We start from the raw sequence: 27,651 nt of genomic DNA on the forward strand, positions 1-27,651 counted from the left end.
CAGCGTATTTGGCATCTTGTCTCCCACCCCACCGTGGCCCGGGGATGCCCCGTGCCTCCAGTAAGCAAATGGCCATCGGCCACATGATCCCAATGGGACAGCTGCCCACATGACAAATGGGAACGGCACCCATTTCCGGGGGTCATTAAATTCAGCTCACAGTGTGGGTAATTCCCTGGGTGTTGTTCCTGATCACTGTGCGGTGTCTGCTGCTGACAAGTGTCTACTTGAATGTTGGACCAGTAAAAGATTTAATCAGCCATGTTAAGTGCCACGGCAAAATCACCTTCTCCATCCTCTGCCCAACTTCAAACTTTATGAATGGTAAGTTGAGAGTGGGCTCCAGTACTGAAATCTAGCAAGGAACCTGTATAAACCCGGATTTAAAACTAACCCGACAAGCATGAATGGGGTGGGCTCGAGGCGGACGCCTGTTTTACATCCCATCCAATTATGGGCAACATTGAAGCCAATGGACAGCAAAATCGGGTGGGCTGTAAACCGGGTGGCCGTCCTGAACTCACCAAGTTCCTGCCCGGGGTGTACGAGGGGACATTGGGTTAAGATCTAGGCTGAAATTAGATGCAAAGAATAACAGAGAATTAAAACCACAAATTAGATACATCAAAATAAACATCAGCAATGAGATGGGTTGGAACAGGAGAGAGCGACAATCACTCTCAAAGGATATACTTCTAACTAAGGAGGAAATCTAAACAAGAATCAGAGGAAGACACCGGGCCATGAGGAGAGAGTGGGTCTGGGGATTCATTTCTGGATTATTCCAGCAAACAGCTGAGATGGAGAGGAGAGGGTGAAACATCTCTTTCTGTGCAGCAAACATCTGCGTTGTGAAAGGGCAGTGGCAAAATTGACCAAAAGGGAACATTCTGTCATTACCTGTAGGACATGAAGATACCTGTCTTGTGAACACACATCAAGGATACAGAACCTTCTAGAGAGGAAGAGGGAGAACCTTTATAAAAAATCAGTGCTGGAAATAATAGCAGAATATTCTCTTTTACTCCCGGACATGAAAATGGCAGCAATGGATTGGCTGAGCGTTTTACACCCTGTCCAATTTCCGACATTGAATATTGGGGAAACCTTCAACTTCCGCTGATGAAATAAATTCGATGGTATTGGATGAGCCGTTGGCTGGAATTTAACGCCCACCCCTCACCCCAACACTGGCCGTGTGCTGGAAGGCAGGAGTGCCATGAAATCATGTGGGAGGTGGGGGGAGATGGGGGGGTGGGGTTGTAGTGGGGGTGCCATGCTGGTAACCTGTCCGCCCCCCACTGCTATTTTACCAGCGGGGAGGGAGGTGGCAAATGGCCACCCCAGGCCAATTGAGGCCCTTAACTGTCTAATTTATTGCCTCTTAAGGGCCTGTTCCAGCAATACCAGCAGGAGTCAAACACTACAGCACCTGAGAAGCCCACCCAGTAATACCTGGTGACATCCTTGCAGGCTGGGGATGGCCCTCCTGACTGAGCACCCTGTGCCCAATGGAGGGCTCCTCGCCAGTACGTCCCATCCCTGGTAATACTAATGCCTCGCCCTGCTCTCCGACACATGCCCCCCCTCACCGGGGCCTAGCAATTAACTCCGACAAGCCCCAGCCCCACTTACCTGCTCCCAGGCCAGCATCCATCGCAGCTCCTCTCGCTGGGTTCTTCCCCAGCAGTGGCCACCAGTCTCTATGGCATTGCTAGGACTGAAGAGCTGCTGGGTCTCTGATTGGTCAGAAGCTCTTGGAAGTGGGACTTGCTGCCTCAGAGGGTGGAAGTCCTGACTGAAGCCAATTAAGGGCCTGAGCCACGAAAATAGCAGCGAGATCCCCAGGTCCAGTGGAGGTGGGCTCTCCCCCAACATTTCAGCCAGTGGGCAGGGCCACCCCCTCAAAGTTAAATTTCACTATCCATTGCAATCAATTTAAAATAAATCTGTGAGAGCGGTATTATGGGAGGCTGAGGTTATATTGCTTGTTTAACACTATCACAAAGAGACAATTATGCACATATCTGTCTATCCATCAGCCTGTCTGCAGATGTATCTGTCAGTCTGCTAAATACATCATCCATCTAACTGTCTGCCTGTCTGTCTGTCCTTCTGTCTGACTTTCTGCCTATCTGTCTGTCTGTCTCTTAGTTCACCTCTGTATCTAAGTTGAGGTGTGGGGGATGGGGGGGGGTGCTGTGATTATAGACCAAGACATCAGTGCAAAAGACAAGGATGAAGCATTTGCAACCATCGTCAGCCAGAAGTGCTGAGTAGATGATCCATCTCAGCCTCTTCCTGAGGTTCCCAGCATCACAGATGTCAGTCTTCAGCCAATTCAATTCACTGCACAAGATATCAAAAAGGCTGAAGGCACTGGGTACAGAAAAGACTATGGGCCCTGATAACATCCTGGCTGTGTTACTGAAGAGTTGTGCTCAGGAACTAGCTGTGCCCCTGGCCAAGCTGTTCCAGTACAATCCTGACATCTACCCAAAAATATGGAAAATTGTCCAAGTATATCCTGTCCACAAAAAGCAAGAGAAATCCAATCCGGCCATTTACCGCCTTTCAGTCTACTATCAATCATCTACAAAGTGATGGAAGGTGTCATTGACAGTGCTATCAAGTGGCACTTACTCAGCAATAACCCGCTCACTGATGCTCAGTTTGGTTCTGCCAGGGGAACTCTGCTCAGACAAAATTACAGTTTTGGTCCAATCATGGAAAAAAGAGCTGAATTCGAGAAGTGAGGTGAGAGCAGCTGCCCTTGACATCAAGGCAGCATTTGACCAAGTTTGGCATCAAGAGTCTCAGTAAAATAGAAGTAATGGAAATCAGGGGAAAACACTCCACTGGTTGGAATCAAACATGGCATAAAGGAAGATGGTTGTGGTTGTTGGAGGTCAATCATCTCAACCCCAGGACACAGAATCATTTATGGCAAAGAAGGAGGCCATTCGGCCATTAAGTCCATGATGGCTCTCCACGGAGCTATCCAGTCAGTCCCACACCCCTGCTCGATCCCCGTAGCCCAGCAAGCTTATTTCCTTCCAGTGTTCATCTAATTTACTTTTGAAGTCATTGATTGTCTCCACTTCCACCATCCTTGTGGACACTGAGTTCCAGGTAATTGCCACCCACTGTGGAAAAAAAGTTCTTCCTCAGATCCCCCCTGCATCTCTTGTCCAAATCCTTCAGTCTGTGTCCCAAGACTTTGTACTATTAGTTAAAGAGAACAATATTTCCTTGTCTAACTTATCGCAGCTTGCCATAATCTTGTACACTTCTAATAAATTCTCTCTCAATCTCCATTGTTCTAAGCAAAACAATCCCAGCATTTGCAGCCAAAACCTGTAACTAAGTTCCCCTATCCCTGGAGCCATTCTGGTAAATCTCCTCTGCATCCGCTCAAGGCCCCTCACACTTTCCTAAAGTATGTGACCAGAACTGGATGCAATCCTCCAGTTGGAGCCTAACAAGAGCTTGACAAAGGTTCAACATAACTTCCCTACTTTTCTACTCATTGTCTCCACTTATGAAGCCCAATATCCCAACTGCTTTACTGTTTACCTGTTAGCCTTACATCAGTTGGGAAAATGGTAGAATCTGGTCCAGAGGATGTGATAAATGGACACTTGGATAATAATGATCAGACTGGGAATAGTCAACATGGATTTATGAATGGGAAATTATGTTTGATGATCATGTTGGAGTGTTTTGAGGATGTTACGAACAGAATTGATAAAGGGGAATCGGAGTACATGGATTTTCAGAAGGCTTTTGATAAAGGCCCCCACAGGAGATTCGTTAGCAAAATTAAAGCACATGGGATAGGAGGTAATATACTGGCATAGATTAAGGATTGGTGAACAGGTAGATAGCAGAAAGTAGGAATAATTGGGTCATTCTTACATTGGCAGGCTGTTACTAGTGGAGTACTGCAGAGATCAGTGCTTGGGCCCCAGCTGTTCACAATATAAATATCAATGATTTGGATGTGGGGACCAAATGTAGCATTTCCAAGTTTGTGGATGACACAAAACTAGGTGGGAATGTGTGTTGTGAGGAAGATGCAAAGTGGCTTCAAGGGGATTTGGAAAGATTCGTGAGTGGGCAAGAACGTGGCAGATGGAATATAATGTGTAGAAATGTGAAGTTATTCACTTTGGCAAGAGGAATAGATGTGCAGAGTATTGTTTAAATGGTAAGAGATTAGAAAGTATTGATTTACAAAAGGGACCTGGGTGTCCTTGTCAATAAGTCACTGAAAGCTAACATGCAGGTGCAGCAAGCAATTAGGAAGGCTAATGGTATGTTAGCCTTTATCGCAAAAGGATTTGAATGCAAGGAGTAGTGAAGTCTTGCTTCAAATGTATAGAACCTTGGCTAGTCTGCACTTGGAGTACTGTGTGCAGTTTTGGTCACCTTACCTTAGCAAGGATATTATTGCCATAGAGGGAGTGCAGCGATGGTTCACCAGACTTATTCCTGGAATGGCGGGATTGTCCTCTGAAGAGAGATTGGGGAAACTGGGCCGTATTCTCGAGAGATTTGAAGAATGAGAGGTGATCTCATTGAAACGTACAAAATACTTAAAGGGATAGACAGGGTAGATGCAGCTAGGATGTTTCCCCTGGTTGGGGAGTCTAGAACCAGGCGACACAATTTCAAAATAAGGGGAATAGAGATAAGGAGAAATTTCTTTATTCAGAGGGTTGTGAATCTTTGGAATTCTCTACCCCAGAGGGCTGTGCAAGCTCAGTCGTTGAGTATGTTTAAAGCAGATATTGACAGATTTCTAAATACAACTGATATTAGAGGATATGAAGATAGTGTGGGAAAAAGGTGTTGAAGTGAATGATCAGCCATGATCACATTAAATGGCGTGGCAGGCTCGATGGGCTGAATTGCCTACTCCTGTTCCTATGTTCCTACTAAAAAACAAAGAACAGTTCAGCACAGGAACAGGCCATTCGGCCCTCCAAGACTGTGCCGATATTGATGCCTGCCTAAACTAACACCTTCTGCACTTCTGGGGCCCATATCCCTCTATTCCCTTCCTATTCATGTATTTGTCAAGATGTCTCTTAAACGTCGCTATCGTATCTGCTTCCACCACCTCCCCTGGCAGCAAGTTCCAGGCACTCACCACCCTTTGTGTAAAACAACTGCCTCACACATCCCATCTAAACTTTGCCCCTCGCACCTTAAACCTATGTCCCCTAGTAACTGACTCTTCCACCCTGGGAAAAAGCTTCTGACTATCCACTCTGTCCATGCCACTCATAACTTTGTCAACCTCTATCAGGTCACCCATCCACCTCCGTCGTTCCAGTGAAAACAATCCGAGTTTTTCCAACCTCTCCTCATAGCTAATGCCCTCCAGACCAGGCAACATCCTGGTAAACCTCTTCTGTACCCTCTCCAAAGCCTCCACGTCCTTCTGGTAGTGTGGCGACCAGAATTGCACGCAATATTCTAAGTGTGGCCAAACCAAAGTTCTGTACAGCTGCAGCATGACTTGCCAATCTTTATACTCTATGCCCCGACCGATGAAGGCAAGCATGCCGTATGCCTTCTTGACTACCTTATCCACCTGCCTTGCCACTTTCAGTGACCTGTGGACCTGTACGCCCAGACCTCTCTGCCTGTCAATACTCCTCAGGGTTCTGCCATTTACTGTAAACCTCCCACCTGCATTAGACCTTCCAAAATGCATTACCTCACATTTGTCCGGATTAAACTCCATCTGCCATTTCTCTGCCCAAGTCTCCAACCGATCTATATCCTGCTGTATCCTCTGACAATCCTCATCATTCTCCGCAACTCCACAAATCTTTGTGTCGTCCGCAAACTTACGAATCAGACCAGCGACATTTTCCTCCAAATCATTTCTATATACTACTAACAGCAAAGGTCCCAGCAATGATCCGTGCGGAACACCACTAGTCACATCCCTCCATTCAGAAAAACATCCATTCACTGCTACCCTCTGTCTTCTATGACCGAGCCAGTACTGTATCCAACTTGCCAGCTCACCTCTGATCCTGTGTGACTTCACCTTGAGCACCAGTCTGCCATGCAGGACCTACTCTCAATAGGTCCTGTCACCTTCACAAATTAATACACATGTACCCGCAGGTCCCTCTGTTCCTCCACACTCTTCAGAACTGTACCATTAAGTTCATATTACCTCTCACTCTTCCTTCTGACAAAATGCATCACCTCACACTTGTCAATTTTAAATTCCAAATGCCACCTCTCTGCCCATTCTGCTAACCTATCACTATGTCCTGTTGCAGGTGGTTCTTATCATTCTCAGTGTTTGCCACAACTCCAATTTTGGTGTCATGTGCAAATTTTGAGATTCTATTCTGTATTCCAAGATCCAAATCATTTATATAATAAGAAGAGCAGTTGTCCCAGCACTGACCCTTAGAGAACACCACTGTCTACCATCCTCCAGTCTGAAAAATAGCCATTTGCTACAACTTGTTGTTTTCTGTCTTTAAGCCAATTTTTTTTCATCCAGTTGGACAATGACCCTCCTATTCTTTAAGCCTCAATTTTATTAGCCAGGCTTTTATGTGCTACCTCATCAAATACTTTCTTAAAATCCATACAAACAACATCCACCAAATTCCCTTCATCAACCTTCTCTGTTACATCATCAAAAAATTCATTTAGGCAAGCATGATTACGCTTTTACAAATCCGTGCTGCCTTTCCCTAATTAACTTGAATCGCTCCAAATACATGTTGAATTTTTCCTGATAATTGTTTCTAACACCTTTTCCACTCCTGATGCTAAACTAACTGGCCTGTAGTTGCTAGGACTCACCTTGCACCATTTCTTGAATAAGGATTTCACATTTGTCACTTTCCAATCCTTTCGTTATCTCCATCTCCACTTTCTTTAGCAACCTGGGATGCAAGTCATCCTGACTTATCTAACCAAGCATAGTCAGCCTTTTTACTGCCTTCCTGTCTCAATTTTTATCCTGTACTCTCTCTGCTTCCCCTGTATTTTGTCAGATTCCACTTCCTTAGTGAACCCTGATACAAAGTACTCATTAACTATATAAGCCTTGCCCTGCATCACTAAGCATATATTACACTCTTTGTCCCTAATAGGCCCCACTCCACCTCTTATGATCTGCTTATATTTTTGGGTCCCCTTTAATGTTAATTGCCATTCTATTCTGATATTCTCTCTTTGCCAGTCTTATTTTCCTCTTCACCTCGCCTCTCAACTTAATGCATTTGGCCTGGTTCTCACTTTAAGAATTCACCTAACATGCATCATACACCTTCTTTTGTTCGAGGAAGGTACTGCCCTCGAATATGGACATGTTAATACTCAAGCACTGAAAACCACAAGAAAACCTGAAATGAAGTGTTTAAATTATTGCGAGGGATCAATTTAGTTTCCCGCTTCCAATTTCCCCGTTTGTCTTTGTGTTTGATCCCAGATGTGAACCCCCAAATTTCTGTTACAGTCAAGTGAGGAGAGGTCGAAAAGCTTCCCTCTTTTCCCTCTCCTTGTTTCACCACAACTGGTGGATGTACTGGCCAATACAGTGAGTGTTTGATTCCTTACTTGCTGTGATCATAACAAGATCCAACTGAACAAAGAACAAAGAAAATTACAGCACAGGAACAGGCCCTTCGGCCCTCCAAGCCTGCGCCGATCCAGATCCTCTATCTAAACATGTCGCCTATATTCTAAGGGTCTGTATCTCTTTGCTTCCTGCCCATTCATGTATCTGTCTAGATACATCTTAAAAGATGCTATCGTGCCCGCGTCTACCACCTCCGCTGGCAACGCGTTCCAGGCACCCACCACCCTCTGTGTAAAGAACTTTCCACGCATATCCCCCCTAAACTTTTCCCCTCTCACTTTGAACTTGTGACCCCTAGTAATTGAATCCCCCACTCTGGGAAAAAGCTTCTTGCTATCCACCCTGTCTATACCTCTCATGATTTTGTACACCTCAATCAGGTCCCCCCTCAACCTCCGTCTTTCTAATGAAAATAATCCTAATCTACTCAACCTCTCTTCATAGCTAGTGACCTCCATACCAGGCAACATCCTGGTGAACCTCCTCTGCACCCTCTCCAAAGCATCTACATCCTTTTGGTAATGTGGCGACCAGAACTGCACGCAGTATTCCAAATGTGGCCGAATCAAAGTCTTATACAACTGTAACATGACCTACCAACCCTTGTACTCAATACCCCTTCCGATGAAGGAAAGCATGCCGTATGCCTTCTTGACCACTCTATTGACCTGCGTTGCCACCTTCAGGGAACAATGGACCTGAACACCCAAATCTCTCTGTACATCAATTTTCCGCAGGACTCTTCCATTTACTGTATAATTCACTCTTGAATTGGATCTTCCAAAATGCATCACCTCGCATTTGCCCTGATTGAACTCCATCTGCCATTTCTCTGCCCAACTCTCCAATCTATCTATATTCTGCTGTATTCTCTGACAGTCCCCTTCACTATCTGCTATTCCACCAATCTTAGTGTCGTCTGCAAACTTGATAATCAGACCACCTATACCCTCCTCCAAATCATTTATGTATATCACAAACAACAGTGGTCCCAGCACGGATCCCTGTGGAACACCACTGGTCACACGTCTCCATTTTGAGAAACTCCCTTCCACTGCTACTCTCTGTCTCCTGTTGCCCAGCCAGTTATCCATCTAGCTAGCACACCCTGGACCCCATGCGACTTCACTTTCTCCATCAGCCTACCATGGGGAACCTTATCAAACGCCTTACTGAAGTTCATGTATATGACATCTACAGCCCTTCCCTCATCAATCAACTTTGTCACTTCCTCAGAGAATTCTATTAAGTTGGTAAGACATGACCTTCCCTGCACAAAACCATGTTGCCTATCACTGATAAGCCCATTTTCTTCCAAATGGGAATAGATCCTATCCCTCAGTATCTTCTCCAGCAGCTTCCCTACCACTGACGTCAGGCTCACCGGTCTATAATTACCTGGATTATCCCTGCTACCCTTCTTAAACAAATGGACAACATTAGCAATTCTCCAGTCCTCCGGGACCTCACCCGTGTTTAAGGATGCTGCAAAGATATCTGTCAAGGCACCAGCTATTTCCTCTCTCGCTTCCCTCAGTAACCTGGGATAGATTCCATCCGGACCTGGGGACTTGTCCACCTTAATGCCTTTCAGAAAACCCAACACTTCCTCCCTCCTTATGCCGACTTGACCTAGAGTAATCAAACATCTGTTCCTAACCTCAACATCCGTCATGTCCCTCTCCTCGGTGAATACCGATGCAAAGTACTCGTTTAGAATCTCACCCATTTTCTCTGACTCCACGCATAACTTTCCTCCTTTGTCCTTGAGTGGGCCAATCCTTTCTCTAGTTACCCTCTTGCTCCTTCTATATGAATAAAAGGCTTTGGGATTTTCCTTAACCCTGTTTGCTAAAGATATTTCATGACCCCTTTTAGGCCTCTTAATTCCTCGTTTCAGATTGGTCCTACATTCCCGATATTCTTTCAAAGCTTCGTCTTTCTTCAGCCTCCTAGACCTTATGTGTGCTTCCTTTTTCCTCTTAGCTCGTCTCACAATTTCATCTGTCATCCATGGTTCCCTAATCTTGCCATTTCTATCCCTCATTTCAACTGGAAAGGTTTTCTTGAGTTAACAAGGAAGGAGATTAACTTTATTGTACCTAAACTGAACTAATAAAATCATAAACAGCGCATGCACACACACACTTACACAAGAGGTTTACACATGCACAAATAGTTACAGAGTGGGGAAAGGTAGATTGGTTGAGTTAGAGTCCATAGAAAAAAGGGGTATACAGTCTGTGAAGTTTGATGATATGGCTGCTTTTAGCTGAATTCAGTGGTCCTGAGGCTTTTAGTTTGAAGAGATAGATGACTGGTTTGGTGGGTCTCTTGGAGACAGCGATGTGGATGTTTTCCTCCAAATGCGTTTCTGGTTGGAGCCGCAGTATGCAAATGTGGACAGTCACCAGGCAGGATTTGAAAGTTTTCTAGCTGGAATGGAGAGAGAAGGAGGAGAACCTCCCACTTGGGTCTGCATGTGTCAGAGTCCATTTGCTTCTTGCTTCTCTACTGCAGAAAGACACAAGCTTAAAACCCCAGATGGGGAGGACTTGTCACATGACAATCACTCAGTGATTCAAAACATAGCAGTTAGCAGTATTTCTCTCTTGTTGAAAAGAAAAAGAACAAACAGTTCCCTTAAACTTCCTGGGTCTTTGTTCTTTCTGGGAAATGCAGCCACTTCATCTCCCTCCTCACAGTCCTTTGCAGTGCAGGATACAATGTTACAAACTAGGCGATCATCTGAAGCTGCCAACAAAGTCATCCTTTTAGCTGGGCTTTTCAAATGTCTTTTAAACAAATTATAAATTCAGATCTCCAGTCAGTGGATTAAAAAATATTATCATTCAACAAACCACATTGGCATAACAATATCCTGGTACATTGAGCACCCAATCCTTGCCATTTTTAATCCACATTTCCGTTTTTGGGGCTACATCATATTCCCATACTGCTGTTTGTGCTTGTAACTTACGAACTTTAATTAGCACACTTAATGCATTTACACTCAACATTGTAATCCTGTCTTTGTATTCTCATAGTCCTTCTCAGTCCACTCTCATCTAATACAGAACTACTCCCTATTCTAGTTCACTCTCACATTATGCACCTTATTCCTCCTTCTGACTACTATATGCTGGTGCCATCCCCCTGCCAATTTAGTTTAAACCCTCCCCAACCACACCATTGAATCTCCCTTCATGGACTTTGGTCCCAGTCCTGTTGAGGCACAAGGTGTCTCTTTTAAACAGAAACAGAGAAAAATAGGAGCAGGAGTAGGCCTTTCGACCCTTCAAGCCTGCTCCGCCATTCAATACAATCGTGGCTGATCATCCAAACTCTGTACCCTGTTCCCACTTTCTCCCCGATCACATTAGCCCCAAGAACTATATCTAACTCTTTCTTGAATATATTTAATGATTTGGCCTCAACTGCTTTCCGTGGTAGAGAATTTCACAGGTTCACCACTCACTGGGTGAAGAAATCTCTCTTCATCTCAGTCCTAAATGGCTTACCCCTTAACTGTGACCTCTGGTCCTGAACTCCCCCACCATCTGGAAAATCCTTCCTGCATCTAGTCTGTCCAGCCCTATTAGAATTTTGTAGGATTCTATGAGATCCTCTCTCATTCTTCTAAACTCTGGTGAATACAAGCCTAATCGACCCAATCTCCCTTCATACATCAGTCCTGCCGTCCCAGGAATCAGTCTGGTGAACCTTCGCTGCACTCCCTCCATAGCAAAAACATCCTTCCTCAGATAAGGAGACCAAAACTGCACACAATACACAAGGTGTGGTGTCACCAAGGCCTTGTATAATTGTTTATCCCTACTTTTTTTTTCCTGTCTTCCAACCAGTTCTCTATCCATGTCAGTACCTTACACCCAATCCCATGTGCTTTAATTTTGCATTTTTGCATGCTAATCTCTTATGTGGAACCTTATCAAAAGCCTTCTGAAAGTCCAAATACACCACATCCACTGGTTCTCCCTTATCCATTCTACTAGTTACATCCTGAAAACATTCCAGTAGATTTGTCGAGCATGAGTTCCCTTTCGTAAATCCATGTTGAATTTGTCCGATGCTATCACTGTTTTCCAAGTGCTCTGCTATTACAGCTTTTATAATGGACTGTAGCATTTTCTCCATTACTGATGTCAGGCTAACCGGTCGATAATTCCCTGTTTTCTCTCTATCTCCTTTTTTAAATAGTGGGGTTACATTAGCTACCGTCCAATCCATTAGAACTGTCCCAGAGTCTAGAGAGTTTTGAAAATTGACCAGCAATGCATCTACTATTTCTGGGGCCACTTCCTGAAGTCCTCTGGAATGTAAATTATCAGGCCCTGGGGATTTATTGGCCTTCAATCCCATCAATTTTCCTAACACCATTTCTCTACTAATACTAATTTCATACAGTTCCTCCTTCTCACTAGACCCTATGTTCCCCAACATTTCTGGGAGGTAATTTGTGTCCTCCTTTGTGAAGACAGAACCAAACTATGTATTCAATTTGTTAGTCATTTCTTTGCTTCCCATTATAAATTCCCCCGTTGCTGATGGTAAGGGCCCCACATTTGTCTTCACTAATCTTTTTCTCTTGACATATCTATAGAAGCTTTCAAAGTCAGTTTTTATGTTCTCTGCAAGCTTACTCTCATACTCTATTTTCCCCTTCTTAATCAATCCCTTCTTCCTCCTTTGCTGAATTCTAAACTACTCCCAATCCTCAGGTTTGTAGCTTGTTCAGGCCATTTTATAGTTCTCCTCCTTAGATCTAATACTATCCTTAATTTGTTTTGTAAGCAACGGTTGAGCCACCCTTCCTGTTTTATTTTTGCACCAGACAGGAATAAACAACTGTTGTAATTCATCCATGGGCTCATTAAATGCTAGCCATTACCTATCCACTATCAACCCTTTAAGTAACGTTCCCCAATCTACCATAGCCAACTCACGCCTCATACCTTCATAGTTTCCTTTATTAAGATTCAGGAGCCTGATCTCGGAATCAACTCTCTCACTCAGCATCTTAATGAAGAATTCTGTCATGTTTTGGTTGTTCTTCCCCAAGAGATCCCACACAGCATGATTGAAAACTAATCCTTTCTCATTACACAATATCCAGTCTAGAATAGCCTGTTCGCTATTTGGTTCCTCAACGTATTGGTCCAAAAACCATCACATATGCACACCAGGCATTGCTCCTCTGCAGTATTATTGCTAATTTGGTTTGCCCAATCTATATGTAGATGAAAGTCACCCATAATTACTGTTGTACCCTTTTTGCATGCACCTCTAATTTCATGTTTAATGCTGTCCTCTACATTACCATTGCTGTTTGGTGGTCTTTATACAATCCCCACCAATGTTTTCTGCCCCTTGGTGTTTCTTAGCTCCACCCATACAGATTCCATATCAGGATTCTCTGAGCTAATATCCTTCCTCACTATTGCATTGATTTCCTCTTTTACTACCAACGCTTCTCTACCTCCTGTCCCTTTTTTCCTGTCCTTCCTAACTATTAAATAACCCTGGGTGTTCAGTTCCCATCCTTGGTCACCATGCAGACATGTCTCCATAATCACAACTATATTGTATCCATTTACATCTATTTGTGCAGTTAATTCACCTACCTTATTGCAAATACTCCACGCATTGAGAAACAATGCCTTCAGGCTTGTCTTTTTAACATTCTTAGTCATCTAAGCATTATTTTTCACTATGGCTCTATTTGTTTCTTGCCCTTTATTTCTATGCCTTCCACTTTTGTCTTTTTGTTTCTTGTCTTTTGTTTCTATTCTTGTTTCCTCCTCCTCAGTCTCCCTGCTCAGGTTCCCATCCCCCTGCCATTCGAGCTTAAATCCTCCCCAACAGCACTAGCAAACACCCCTGCGAGGACATCAGTTCCGGCCCTGCCTTGTTGTAACCCGTCCCACTTGTACAGGTCCTACCTTCCCTGGAACAGGTCCCGATGTCCCAGGAATCTAAATCCCTCCCTCCTGCACCATTTTGTCAGCCGCGCATTCATCTGGTCTGTTCTCCTGTTCCTGTGCTCACTAACATGTGGCACAGGAAGTAATCCTGAGATTCCTACCTTTGAGGACCTGCTTTTTAATTTAGATCCTAACTCCTTCAATTCATCTTGCAGGACCTCACCCTTGACCCTAGAACCAGCGCAGCAACATACTATCCTGGAGTCTCGTTTGCAGACGGAGAAAGGCCTGGCTGCTCCCCTTCCAATTGAATCTCCAATCGCTATGGCTCTCCCAGTCTTTCCGTCTCCCCCGCACCCCCCACTCCTGTGCAGCAGAGCCACGAACATGGCTGTTGCTGCTTTCCCCTGGGAGGCCAACTCCCCCCAACAGTACTCTAAGTCATATATCTGTTTGAGAGGAGAATGGTCACAGGGACTCCTGCAGTACCTGCCAGCGCCTACTACTCTGCCTGGTGGTCACCAATCCCTTTTCTGCCTCTGCAGCCATTACTTGCGGTATGACCACCTCGCTAAACATTGCTATCCATGACGTCCTCAGTATCGCAGATGCTCCACAGTGAATCCATCCGCAGCTCCAGCTGCACAATGCCGTCAGCCAGTAGCTGCAGCTGGACACACTTCCTGCACACAAGGTCGCCAGGCACACTGTAAGTGTCCCTGATGTCCCACAGAGCACAGGAGGAGCATGCCACAGGGCTGATCTCTCCTACCATTACTTACCCTTAGACTAAGCTCCTTAGTTACTCCCTTTAATTTTGAGTACTAATTACGCTAGGGACCTTATTCCACTCCAAACACTACCTGCTACAAATCCCTACCTTTACTTTTATTTCAGCGACTGAAAGTAGTAAAAAAGGGTAGAAATACCCACCTGTTCCTACTTACCAATCAGCTGCTTCCCCTTGCAATGCGTCACTTTCTGAGCTGTGACGTCAATCGTGGAACTCTCTCGCTGTCCCTATGAGAGTGTGTGAGAGCATGCCTCTTTTGAACTGCTAGAACTCCTGCTCACCAGTGCTTGTCCCCTCACAGTTCCGCCTTGGTCTCGCTTCTGCCCCAGAAATGGTCCCAATACTCCAAGAATCTGAAGCCCTCCCTCCTGCACCATGCTTCAAGCCACACATTGATCTTCCCTGTCTTCCCATTTCTGCTCTCATTAATCAGTGGCACTGGGAGTAATCCAGAGATTATTACCTTTCAAGCTAATACTCTTTATCTTCCTCCCTAACTCCTGAAGATCTGACCACAGGACCTCAATACCAGCCTTTGCTATGTTGTTGCTACTTCTGGCTCATTCCCTTCCCCCTTCAGAATGTCCTGCACCCTCTCCATGATGTCCTTTACTCTGGCACCAGGGCAGCAGGATGACATGCGGGACTCCCGATAACATTTAAAGAAATGCCTGTCTAAGCCGCTGACGATGGAAATACCCAGAACAACTTCATTTCTACCCTTTATTGCTCCCTCCTGTACAGTCCCTTGCCTGTTGGTTCCTTGTCTAGACTGCACTCCTTCAAGGTGTCGTCCCTCCCAGAAATCTCTAAAGCTGAGTACTAGTTTGTGAGTAGCACACATCCCGAAGACTCCCTCACTTCCTGCCTCTTCCTCCTCTTCCAGATGGCCACTCAACTGCTATCCTGAACTCCTACTGCCTGTAGGGTGACCAGCTCCTGCAATGTACAATCCAGGAAACTCTCCTGCTCCCTTATGCTCCACAGTGATTCCAGCTGCCCCTCAAGCTCGCAAATCCTGAGCTCAAGCTGAAGTTACACATATGGTTGCCCAAGACACATGAAGTTACTTGGCGTTCCTGCAGAAAACGGGAATTGTAAACAACAGATCACAGATGCCCATCCATGATAGAAACAAAACCCTCTCTTACAAAAACCTTCACTTTTTGAACCAACTATTTCGTGCCCTGTTTCAACGATCAACTTCAATTAATATCTCTGGTCGTGCCCCATGCTTATACTCTTATTACAACTGTCAGGCAAACCCTACCAGCCAAGACTGAGGTACACATTATTTCACCACATGAACATTAAAACTTAAAAAATTGCAATGTCTGACTGGAAGGACATTTGCATAGTACCAGACAATGTGGAAACAAAGGGAGCCAGTCCCTGTTCCTTCAATACACAGAAGTGGTCAAACCAGTTTGAGCCACATGTCTAGTTGGCTGGAGCTTTTGGATTTGAACTTCGAATAAAGGATATTGAAGCAACTGTTCTATATAAGGAGCTGGTCACATGACTAACCTGCTGAGCAACCTGGGAGTTTTTTGAATTTAAACTCCCAACAAAGGATTGAGGCAGAACACCGTGTGCTCATGGACTGAGAACATTTCCCCTCCTGTCTGCCTGTTTACATCTTTTCTCACAGAACTGAATCATGTGAAAACACGTGAAAGTCTATCTATCGATCTGTCGAACTATCTCTCTCTCGCACCAATCTTTTAAGCTCCCCTTATATTACAAAGCTATTCTGACGAACAGTCACTATCAAGGGGCTGATGCTGTAACTGATGCTGAGATCTGCTCCCTCGGGTTTGAGAATGTATCAGGATGGAAGTGGGACAATATTACTCTGGAGCTTTCCACCTGTGAGTGAGAACAGAATAGATTTCCACTTAACCGAGGGAATATCAATCAATAAAATGAGAAAGGAATCTACTTCACACATTCCTTCATTTACAATCAATTAGAATTAAAATCAGGTGGAATGATTTATCACCAATTGCAACTTGATATCATTAATCTTATCCAGCAGACCTTAAATTATCCTGAAAGCCATGTCAACACCATATATCAATTAAGCAGCTTCTGCCCGGTGTGCACAATGATAATCAGGGTGGGGGAACAGACCCTTCACCAGGAATAAAACCCACCTGATTATCCTCCTCTTAAACTCAGTGCAATGAATATCAGGCTGGTTCTGGAAAGGACGTGCAAACCTTCTTCATCACTTTTTATTGCACCGCCCTCTTCAGGTGCTGTTTAACATCCAGATGGTAAAGAGTAAAATCTACTCCCAAGACTCAATGCAGAGAGCAGACTGTTCATCAAATAAATCACCCAGTAACATTGTCAAGGGAACAATGTACTTTTAGTCACACAGCAAGGAGAATAAACTGAATAGATAGAATTGTTGGATGTGGAAACTTGCATAATGAAGGCAGTGTTTACAGTTAAATATCATTTACACAATGAAATAGAGATATGGTTACTTACAAGGAACTCGACTGCAACTGACAGTGAGAGTCAAGAATTGGGTTTGCATGGTTACAGTATTAATACCGGGGCAGAAAACTTACCAGGGACAGCAATAACAGCGAGGGTGGGAAAATAAATTTCCTGTATATCACGAAGTATCCCAGAGACCAAATATTCCAGTGAACTAAAACGATTCATTCTTTCCATTTCTGCAGAAAGTTAATCCCGGTTTGTGCTGGAGACCAAACACTTACTGACTCTGTAACTGAGCGAAGACCCTTATGTCAGGCAGGAGAAATCTCCATTGGCATAATTATGAGCCAAGGAGACTGACATTACTTACAGTGACTGAACAAAAAGATTCTGTTAATGTCTTTACATTACTCTCTATCTCTTCATCCAAGTCATTAATGTCTTTTACACAACTCATTGTAATATCATAAATTATATTTAGCCAGATATTGCACAATGGAAAGTGAATCTCCCCAGAGTCCAGGGAAGAACAGACTGGGTGAAATCCACAGTCTGACAGCATTGGGTGCAGTGAGAACAGATTTATTTACCGGTTTCCTGATATTTCTGTGATATAATGTGTTCTGTAATTTCAGAGAATTTCTCTCCAATTCACAGGGTGGACTTTAAACTCAGCCACTGAGACCAAACCATGTGGTATAGCCCCGAGCATATTCTTCACTCATTTCTGGGTGAAACATCATTCTATTTCCATAGCCCTTAAAATGCTGTCACACTCCCAGACCTTTCCACCAAGCTTTACCTTTCCAAGTTTACCTTTCCACCGAGCTTTATATCAGCAAACTTGGATACATTACTCTCTATCTCTTCATCCAAGTCATTAATATGGAGTGTAAATAGCTGAGGCCCCAGCACTGATCCTTTCAACACCCCACTATTCACTGCTGCCAACTTGAAAATGCACCATTCTCTCTGCTTCCTGTCTGTTAACCAATCCTCTATCCACGCTAATATATTACCATGAGCTCTTATCTTGTATTGGGAAGAGGCCGTTAATAGGCCACTTACGGGTCTGTATTGGCCTCTGGGCGGAAAGGCCGTCGTCGACCTTTCCCACCACGGGAAGATCACTTGGCGACAGGGAGGCGACGGGCCTTCCGCCCTCCCACCCCTGGCCACCCATCATGATACTCCGTGCCTCCCCCTCCCCTCCTGCCTCAGGGGCCCAGACAAAATCCCTGCCCCAGAATTTGGCACAGCTGCATACACTGTTGACTATTAACCATGATTCCAACAAGAAAGATAGATGTCGCAAAATACTGAAAGAAAGCAATGCACCGGATAAATAAAGTGCCACAGTGCAGTCAACAGCTGTCCTGTAGCACAGTCATTCTATGGGTGGGAGTGGTAGGTCTATGGTATTATACTGCAAACCCTGTGATTCATGCTTCCATCTGGTGAGGCTCTGCAGACTTACTTAGTTTGCCGTATATTTTATGGCATTTTCTCCGTTGGAGTTTGGAATGCTTTTGTACAAGAGTACTTCAGCCGATTGTAATACTTTTTATTCATTGCATTAAAGCTGGGGTATTTTCAATTTTATGGTACAGGCGTCACCGATTTGGTCTTTTTTGACTCTGCCAACTCTAAGCCAGAGCAATCCAAAAGTCATCCCTCTGCCCCACTCTCTCCAAATGGCCTTGTTTCAATCCAAAACTAATACCACCCAGGGATTTCCCGATAATCCTGTATCCTCTGGTTCAAGTATTTATCCATAGGTCAATGAAGGATGGAGAACTCTGGGAAATTCCACTTTAACCCCTACAAGCAATTTAAACAACTTGCAGGAGATCACGGTGATGCATTGCTCCATGCCTACCCACCTACACAGTATGTTGGTCACACTCAGGAACTCATCCCTTCACAATATATGCAGCGAATCCACACTCATTTAATGAGCTGGCAACTTGTTCCATAGGTGATGACTCTGAAAAGAACGGCCTCCTAGCATCTAACCTAGTCTATGCTTATGTAAGTTATAATCTTGTCCCCTGGTCCTCCAAGCCAAACAAAAAATCTAATATTTTAATGATTTTAAAGATGTGAATCAAACCTCCCCCAAAGCCCTTGCTTTTCGCAAACAAAAAGCTCACTCTCGAAGCCTATCATGGGAACTAAGGGCATTTAAACTTGGTATCAATCTAGTGGCTCTCCTCTGAATCTTTTCTATCCTTAGGCTGCTTAGACAGCACCTTCCAAACCCGTGACCTCGACCAACTGGAAGGACAAGGGCAGCACATACATGGGAACATCACCACCTGCAAGTTCCCCTCCAAGTCACATACCATCCTGACTTGGAAGTATATCGGCGTTCCTTCACTGTCGCTGGGTCAAAATCCTAGAACTCACTTCCTAACAGCACTGTGGGTATACCTACTCCAAATGGACTGCAGCGGTTCAAGAAGGCAGCTCACCACCACCTTCTCAAGGGCAATAAGGGATGGGCAATAAATGCCGGCCTGGCCAGCGTCGCCCACATCCCATGAATGAATAAAAAAAAACACCAAGTGTGGGGACAAAAACTAGACACCGTGTTCTAAAGGAGGCCGAACCATGTTGTTACATAAACACAGTGTAGTTTTTTTTGTTGTGTATTTGATTGCCTTGGCAGTCCAACCTAACAATATTTGCTTATGCAGTTGTCATCTAGCACAAGGCCATAGGTCTTCCGAGATTAATGTATGATAACACCTAGGTTCCTCTCCCGTTCAGCCTCCATGGTGTACACATGTTTGACATTGGCCTTGCTAATGTGCATAATACTACATTTCTCTGTATTGAATGATACCAAGCAGATGCAGGCCTGTTGCCACATTGCATCAATATCTGACTATTCTATTTCGTCATCTAGACCTAACACTGGCAACTAACCTTTGTATCAACAGTATTAAACCACTAACTGGGGGAGGAGGGGTATTAAACAACTAACAGGGACAAAGCTGCATAGACATCTCCATCCTCAACATGGTGGAGGCCAGCACAAGTGCAAAAGAAAAGGCTGCAGCATTTGCAATCATCTTCAGCCAGAAGTGCCAAAGGAATGATCGATCTTTGTCTCCTCCTGAGGTTCTCACCATCATAGAGGCCATTCTGCAGCCAATTCAATTCACTGCACTTTATATCAAGAAATGACTGAGTGCACTGGATAAAGCAAAGGATATGGTTCCCAACAACATCCAGGCTGTGGTCTGAAGACCTGTCCTCGAGAACAAGTCATACCTGTAGCCAAAGTGTTCCAGTACAGCAACAACATTGATTTATCCAGGTATGTCCTGTCCACAAAAAGCAGGACAAATCCAATCCAACCAATTACCACTCCATTGGTCTACCCTCAAATCATTAGAAAAATGATGGAAGGTGTCATCGACAGTGCTATCAGGCAGCATTTACTCAGCAATAACCTGCTCACTGATGAGCAGTTTGGGTTCCACCAGGGGCACTAGACTCCCAGCCTCATTACAGCCTTGGTCCAAACATGGAAAAATGAGCTGAATTCCAGAGGAGAGGTGAGATGAGAGTGACTGCCCTTGGCATCAAGGCAGCATTTGACAAGTGTGGCATCAAGGAGGCCGAGCAAAATTGAAGTCAATGGGAATCAGGAGGAAGCTCTCCACTGGCTGGAGTCACACCTAGCACAAAGGAAGATGTTTGTGGTCGTTGGACGCCAATCATCTCAGCCCCAGGGCATTGCTCCAGAAGTTCTTATGCCCAATCATCTTAGCTGCTTCATAAATTAACCTTTCCTCCATCATAGAATCATAGAATGGTTACAGCACAGAATTTGGCCTGTCATGTCAATGCAGCAAATTCCAGAAGTGGGGATGTACACTGAACAGTTTTCAGTAGCATTCACAGCTCCTCAGATACTGAAGGAGTCCGTGACCGCAGGCAGCAAGACCTGGACAACATTCAGGCTTGGGCTGATAAATGGCAAGTAACATTTGTGCCACACAAGTGCTGAGCAATTAGCATCCACAACAAGAAGCCATCGAACCATCTCCCCTTGACATTCAATGGCATTACCATTGCTGAATCCCCTGTGTGGGTGTCACCGTTGACCAGAAACTTAACTGTACCAGCCATATAAATACTGTGGCTACAAGAGCTAGTCAGAGGTTTTGGAATTCTATTTTTTTTATTCTTTCATGGGAAGTGGGCATCGCTGGCCAGGCCAGCATTTATTGCCCATTCCTAATTGCCCTTGAGAAGGTGGTGGTGAGCTGCCTTCTTGAAATGCTGCAGTCCATGTGGGGTAGGTACACCCACAGTGCTGTTAGGAGTTCCAGGATTTTGACCCAGCAACTGTGAAGGAACGCCGATATGCTTCCAAGTCAGGATGGTGTGTGACTTGGAGGGGAACTTGCAGGTGGTGGTGCTCCCATGTATGTGCTGCCCTTGTCCATCTAGTTGGTAGACTTCACGGGTTTGGAAGGTGCTGTCTAAGGAGCCTTAGTGCATTGCTGCAGTGCATCTTGTCGATGGTACACACTGCTGCCACTGTGCGTCGGTGGTGGAGGGAGTGAATGTTTGTAGATGGGGTGCCAATCAAGCGGGCTGCTTTGTCCTGGATTGTGTTGAGCTTCTTGAGTGTTGTTGGAGCTGCACCCATCCAGGCAACTGGAGAGTATTTCATCACACTCCTGACTTGTGCCTTGTAGATGGTGGACAGGCTTTGGGGAGTCAGGAGGTGAGTTACTCGCCTCAGGATTCCAAGTCTCTGACCTGCTCTTGCAGCCACAGTATTTATATGGCTACTCCAGTTCAGTTTCTGGTCAATGGTAGCCCCTAGGATGTTGATAGTGGGGGTTCAGCGATGGTAATGCCATTGAATGTCAAGGGGAGATGGTTAGATTCTCTCTTGTTGGAGATGGTCATTGCCTGGCACTTGTGTGGTGCGAATGTTACTTGCCACTTATCAGCCCAAGCCTGGATATTGTCCAGGTCTTGCTGCATTTCTACACGGACTGCTTCAGTATCTGATGAGTCACGAATGGTGCTGAACATTGTGCAATCATCAGCGAACATCCCCACTTTTGACCTTATGATTGAAGGAAGGTCGTTGATGAAGCAGCTGAAGATGGTTGGTCCTAGGACGCTACCCTGAGGAACTCCTGCAGTGATGTCCTGGAGCTCAGATGATTGACCTCCAACAACCACAACCATCTTCCTTTGAGTTAGGTATGACTCCAGCCAGCGGAGGGTTTTCCCCCGATTCCCATTGACCACAGTTTTGCTAGGGCTCCTTGATGCCATACTCGGTCGAATTCTGCCTTGATGTCAAGCGCAGTCACTCTCACCTCACCTCTTGAGTTCAGCTCTTTTGTCCATGTTTGAACCAAGGCTGGAATGAGGTCAGGAGCTGAGTGGCGCTGGCGGAACCCAAACTGAGCATCACTGAGCAGGTTGTTGCTAGGCAAGTGCCGCTTGATGGCACTGTTGATGACACCTTCCATCACATTACTGATGATTGAGAGTAGGCTGATGGGGCGGTAGTTGGTCGGGTTGGATATTTCCTGCTTTTTGTGTACAGGACATACCTGGGCAATTTTCCACATTGCAGGGTAGATGCCAGTGTTGTAGCTGTACTGGAACAGCTTGGCTACGGGCGCGGCAAGTTCTGGAGTACAGGTCTTCAGTACTATTGCCGGAATATTGTCAGGGCCCATAGCTTTTGCAGTATCCAGTGCCTTCAGTCATTTCTTGATATCACGTGGAATGAATCGAATTGGCTGAAGTCTGGCATCTGTGATGCTGGGGACTTCAGAAGGAGGCCGAGATGGATCATCAACTCGACACTTCTGGCTGAAGATTGTTGCAAATGCTTCAGGCTTCTCTTTCGCACTGATGTACTGGGCTCCCCCATCATTGAGGATGGGGATATTTGTGGAGCCACCTCCTCCAGTTAGTTGTTTAATTGTCCACCAACATTCTCGGCTGCATGTGCCAGCACTGCAGAGCTTAGATCTGATCCGTTGGTTTTGGGATCGCTTAGCTCTGTCTATCGCATGCTGCTTACGCAGTTTGGCACTCAGATAGTCCTGTGTTGTAGCTTTACCAGGTTGACACCTTATTTTGAGGTATGCTGCTGCTGCTGCTGATGGCCCACAGCGCCTCATGGATGCCCAGTTTTGCATTGCTGGATCTGTTCGAAATCTATCCCATTTAGCATGGTGATAGTGCCACAGAACACAATGGAGGGTATCCTCAATGTGAAGGCGGGACTTCGTCTCCACGAGGACTGTGCGGTGGTCACTCCTACCAATACTGTCATGGACAGATGCATCTGCGGCAGGCAGATTGGTGATGACGAGATCGAGTATGTTCTTCCCTCATGTTGGTTCCCCCACCACCTGCCGCAGACCCAGTCTAGTAGCCATGTCCGTTAGGACTCGGCCAGCTCGGTCAGTAGTGGTGCTACCAAGCCACTCTTGGTGATGGACATTGAAGTTCCCCCACCCAGTGTACATTTTCTGCCCTTGCCACCCTCAGTGTTTCCTCCAAGTGGTGTTCAACATGGAGGAGTACTGAGTCATCAGCTGAGGGAGGGCGGTAGGTGGTAATCAGTAGGTTACCTTGACCATGTTTGGCCTGATGCCATGAGACTTCATGGGGTCCGGAGACGATGTTGAGGACTCCCAGGGCAACTCCATCCCTATTGTATACCACTGTGCCACCACCTCTGCTGGGTCTGTCCTGCCGGTGTGACAGGACGTACCCGGGGATGGTGATGGCGGTGTCTGGGACATTGTCTGTAAGGTATGATTCCGTGAGTATGACTACATCAGGCTGTTGCTTGACTAGTCTGTGGGACAGCTCTCCCAACTTTGGAACAAGCCCCCAGATGTTAGTAAGGAGGACTTTGCAGGGTCGACAGGGCTGGGTTTGCCGTTGTCGTTTCCGGTGCCTAGGTTGATGCTGGGTGGTCCGTCCGGTTTAATTACTTTTTAATGACTTTGTAACGGTTCGGTACAACTGAATGGCTTGCTAGGCCATTTCAGAGGCCATGTCAGAGTTAACCACATTGCTGTGGCTCTGGAGTCACATGTCGGCCAGACCAGGTAAGTACAGCAGATTTCCTTCCCTAAAGGACATTCTGTAGCAAGTAACTCACCTACTGATTCCTGAAAGCCTGTCCACCATTTGCAAGGCACCAGTCATGAGTGTAATGGAATACTCTCCACTTGCCGAAATCAGTGCAGCTACAACAACACTCAAGAAGCTCAACATCATCCAGGACAAAGCAGTCCGCCTGATCATCTCCCCCATTCATCACCTTAAACATTCACTCCCTCCACCACCGGTGCACAGTGGAAGTGGTGTGTACTATCTACAAGATGCACTACAGCAACTTGCCAAGCCTCCTTTGACAGCACCTTCCAAACCCATGACCTCTACCACCGAGAAGGAATCAACCAGGTGAATGGGAAACTCTCTTACAACACCTCCTCTATTCAGGTGGTTATGCAGAGCATCTGAAATGACCCCACTGTGCAATTTGTTTTTTACTAAAGTCAAGTTACTGGCCTGTAACTTCCCAGTTCTCTCTCATTGCCTTTGTAATATTAGTACAACACCTCTGCCCAGTGCATGGGAACAATCTTAGTGAGCTTTGAGATGTACCAGTAAAAGGGCATGCTGAGCTTGGTTCCCATTGCTTTGCATACACTTTGTGGAATACTGTCAGGGCCCTGTTGTTTTGAGACTTCTTATTCGAGCCAGGACTATAACTGTACCAATTAGTCATTTACAACTTCAGTCCTACAATGTAATATTGGTAACTTAGTCTTACGTTAAGAATGCAACTTTTGGACTGAGCTGACAAAGAGTAAAAACGTACATGTTATAGTCGACTGATCAGTGGAAAGAAAGTATGAATTTGTAGATTTTAATTATCCAGGTATATGAGAATGAGGTAAATGTAGCGCCCAGAGGTGACCCCAGGGTTTAGGCGGCTCCTCAACCTCTTACTTTTTAAAGCCTTTACTAAACCTGCCTAAATCCAGTTTGTAGCCTTGACTCTGGTTACTTGCAGCATTTCACTGCAAAAAGAGCTGATGAAATGTTTTATTACCTGCACCCCCTTCCCCCACCCCCTTCCCCCCTCACTCCCCCCTCCCAGCTCACCCCCCTCGCACCCCCTTCCCCCACCCCCGTCCCCCCCGCTCCCCCCTCCCAGCTCACCCCCCTCGCACCCCCTTCCCCCACCCCCTTCCCCCCACTCCCCCTTCCTAGCTCACCCCCCTCGCACCCCTTTCCCCCACCCCCATCCCCCCCGCTCCCCCCTCCCAGCTCACCCCCCTCGCACCCCCTTCCCCCACCCCCGTCCCCCCCGCTCCCCCCTCTCAGCTCACCCCCTCGCACCCCCTTCCCCCACCTCCTCACACCCCCTTCCCAGCTCCCCCCTCGCACCATCTTCCCCTCACACCCCCTTCCCCTGCACCCCCTCCCCTACCCCCCAGCAGCACCCTCCCCAGCTCCCCTTCGCACCCCCTTCCCTCCACCCCTCTCCTCCCGCACCCACTTCCCTCACCTCCTCCCACCGGCATCCACCTGCACCTGAGCAGGGGCCCTAACAACCCCACTGCCTTGTGGCGTCTCGGGAGAGACCAAGGCTAAGGGAGTAAACCCTAACAGAAAATCCGGTGCGGAACCCCGAAGGCGGTCATGTGTCACCTTTGGCATGTTTCCGGCAGTTCCTGCAGCCATACTGTGCACTCCTTTGGACCCCACCAGGAAGGCTGAGAGGGGCGTTTTGATGCTTGGACAACTCACAACCTCCATACATCCACCCAGGCATGCGCCATGGAGAGGTCACTCCATAGTCGCCTCACAGCGAGCAAAACAACATGAAAGGCAGCAGTTACGGGTTATAAATCCAGCTCAATTGGCGTCGAGATTGGGCGCCATGGGTTGCCTTTGTCGGTGGGAGAGATCATCGCATCTCACTGGACAGCTACCGCCCGCCTCAAACCGGGCATCCCCCGGTCAGTAAGCTTCTGTCCCGCCACAGTCCACCTGCTTCAATGGGTGCTTGGAGCTCAGGGTCATTGCCTGACAAGTGGACTGTAACACCGCACCAAACAGCACGACAAAAAAAGGAACGAAGGTAACAACCCATCGTTTTGCAAGCTGGAATGTCAGAACTATGTGTCCTGGCCTGTCGGATGACCTTACACAAAGCAACGATTCTCGGAAGACCGCCATCATTAACAACGAGCTCAGTAGACTCAACGTGGACATTGCAGCACTTCAGGAGACACGTCTCCCTGCGAGCGGATCTCGAAGAGAGCAAGACTACACCTTCTTCTGGCAGGGTAGGGATCCTGAAGAGCCAAGACAGCATGGAGTGGGCTTCACCATCAGAAACCCTTTGCTCAGCATGACAGAGCCACCCTCAAATGGCTCGGAACGCATACTGTCCATCCGACTGTTCACCGCCTCTGGTCCAGTCCACCTACTGGGCATCTATGCTCCAACACTGTGCTCCCCACCTGAAGCGAAAGACCAGATCTATGAGGAACTCCATAATATCATTAGTAGCATCTCCGATACTGAGCACCTGTTCCTGCTGGGGGACTTTAATGCCAGGGTTGGGGCCGACCATGATTCATAGCCCTCCTGCCTTGGGCGCTATTGCATTGGAAGGATGAATTAGAATGGACAGAGACTAATTGAGTTGTGTACCTATCATAACCTCTGCATCACCAACTCGTTCTTTCATATGGAACCCTGTCACCAGGTTTCTTGGAGGCACCCAAGATCACGTAGTTGGCACAAGCTGGTCCTCATCGTCACAAGGCGAGCCTCTTTAAACAGCGTTAAAATCAAACACAGCTTCCACAGTGCGGACTGCGACAGTGACCACTCCCTGGTGTGCAGCAAGGTTAGACTCAAACCAAAGAAGCTGCATCACTCCAAGCAGAAGGGCCGCCCGCGCATCAACACTGGTAGAATTTCTCATCCACAGCTGTTACATAAGTTTCTAAATTCACTTGAAAAAGCCCTTCAAAACACTCCTACAGGGGATGCAGAGACCATTTGAGCCCACATCAGAGACGCCATCTATGACTCAGCAATGACCACGTATGGCAAACGTGTGATGCGGAATGCAGACTGGATTCAATCTCACTTTGAAGAGCTGGAACCTGTCATAGCCGCTAAGCGCATTGCACTGCTGAACTACAAGAAAGCCCCCAGCGAGTTAACATCTGTAGCACTTAAAGCAGCCAGAAGCACTGCACTAAGAACAGCCAGGCGCTGCGCAAATGACTACTGGCAACACCCATGCAGTCATATTCAGCTGACCTCTCACACCGGAAACTTCAGAGGAATGTATGATAGCATTAAGAGAGCTTTTGGGGCAACCATCAAGAACATCGCCCCCATCAAATCTAAATCAAGGGACACAATCACTGACCAATGCAAGCAAATGGACCACTGGGTGGAGCACTACCTAGAACTGTACTCCAGGGAGAATGTTGTCACTGAGACTGCCCTCAGTGCAGCCCAGTCTCTGCCAGCCATCAAAATCGGAACTCAGTGATGCCATTGATTCTCTAGCCAGCGGAAAATCCCCTGGGAAGGACGGCATTACCCCTGAAATAATCAACTATGCCAAGCCTGCTTTACTTTCAGCACTGTACGAGCTGCTTTGACTGTGCTGGGACGAGGGAGCAGTCCCACAGGAGAAGCGCGATGCCAGTGTCATCACCCTTTATAAGAACAAGGGTGACCGTGGTGACTGCAACAACTACTGTGGAATCTCACTGCTCAGC

The sequence above is a fragment of the Heterodontus francisci genome, chromosome 40 (genome assembly GCF_036365525.1).
Source record: "Heterodontus francisci isolate sHetFra1 chromosome 40, sHetFra1.hap1, whole genome shotgun sequence".
In the NCBI taxonomy this organism is placed as follows: Eukaryota; Metazoa; Chordata; class Chondrichthyes; order Heterodontiformes; family Heterodontidae; genus Heterodontus; species Heterodontus francisci.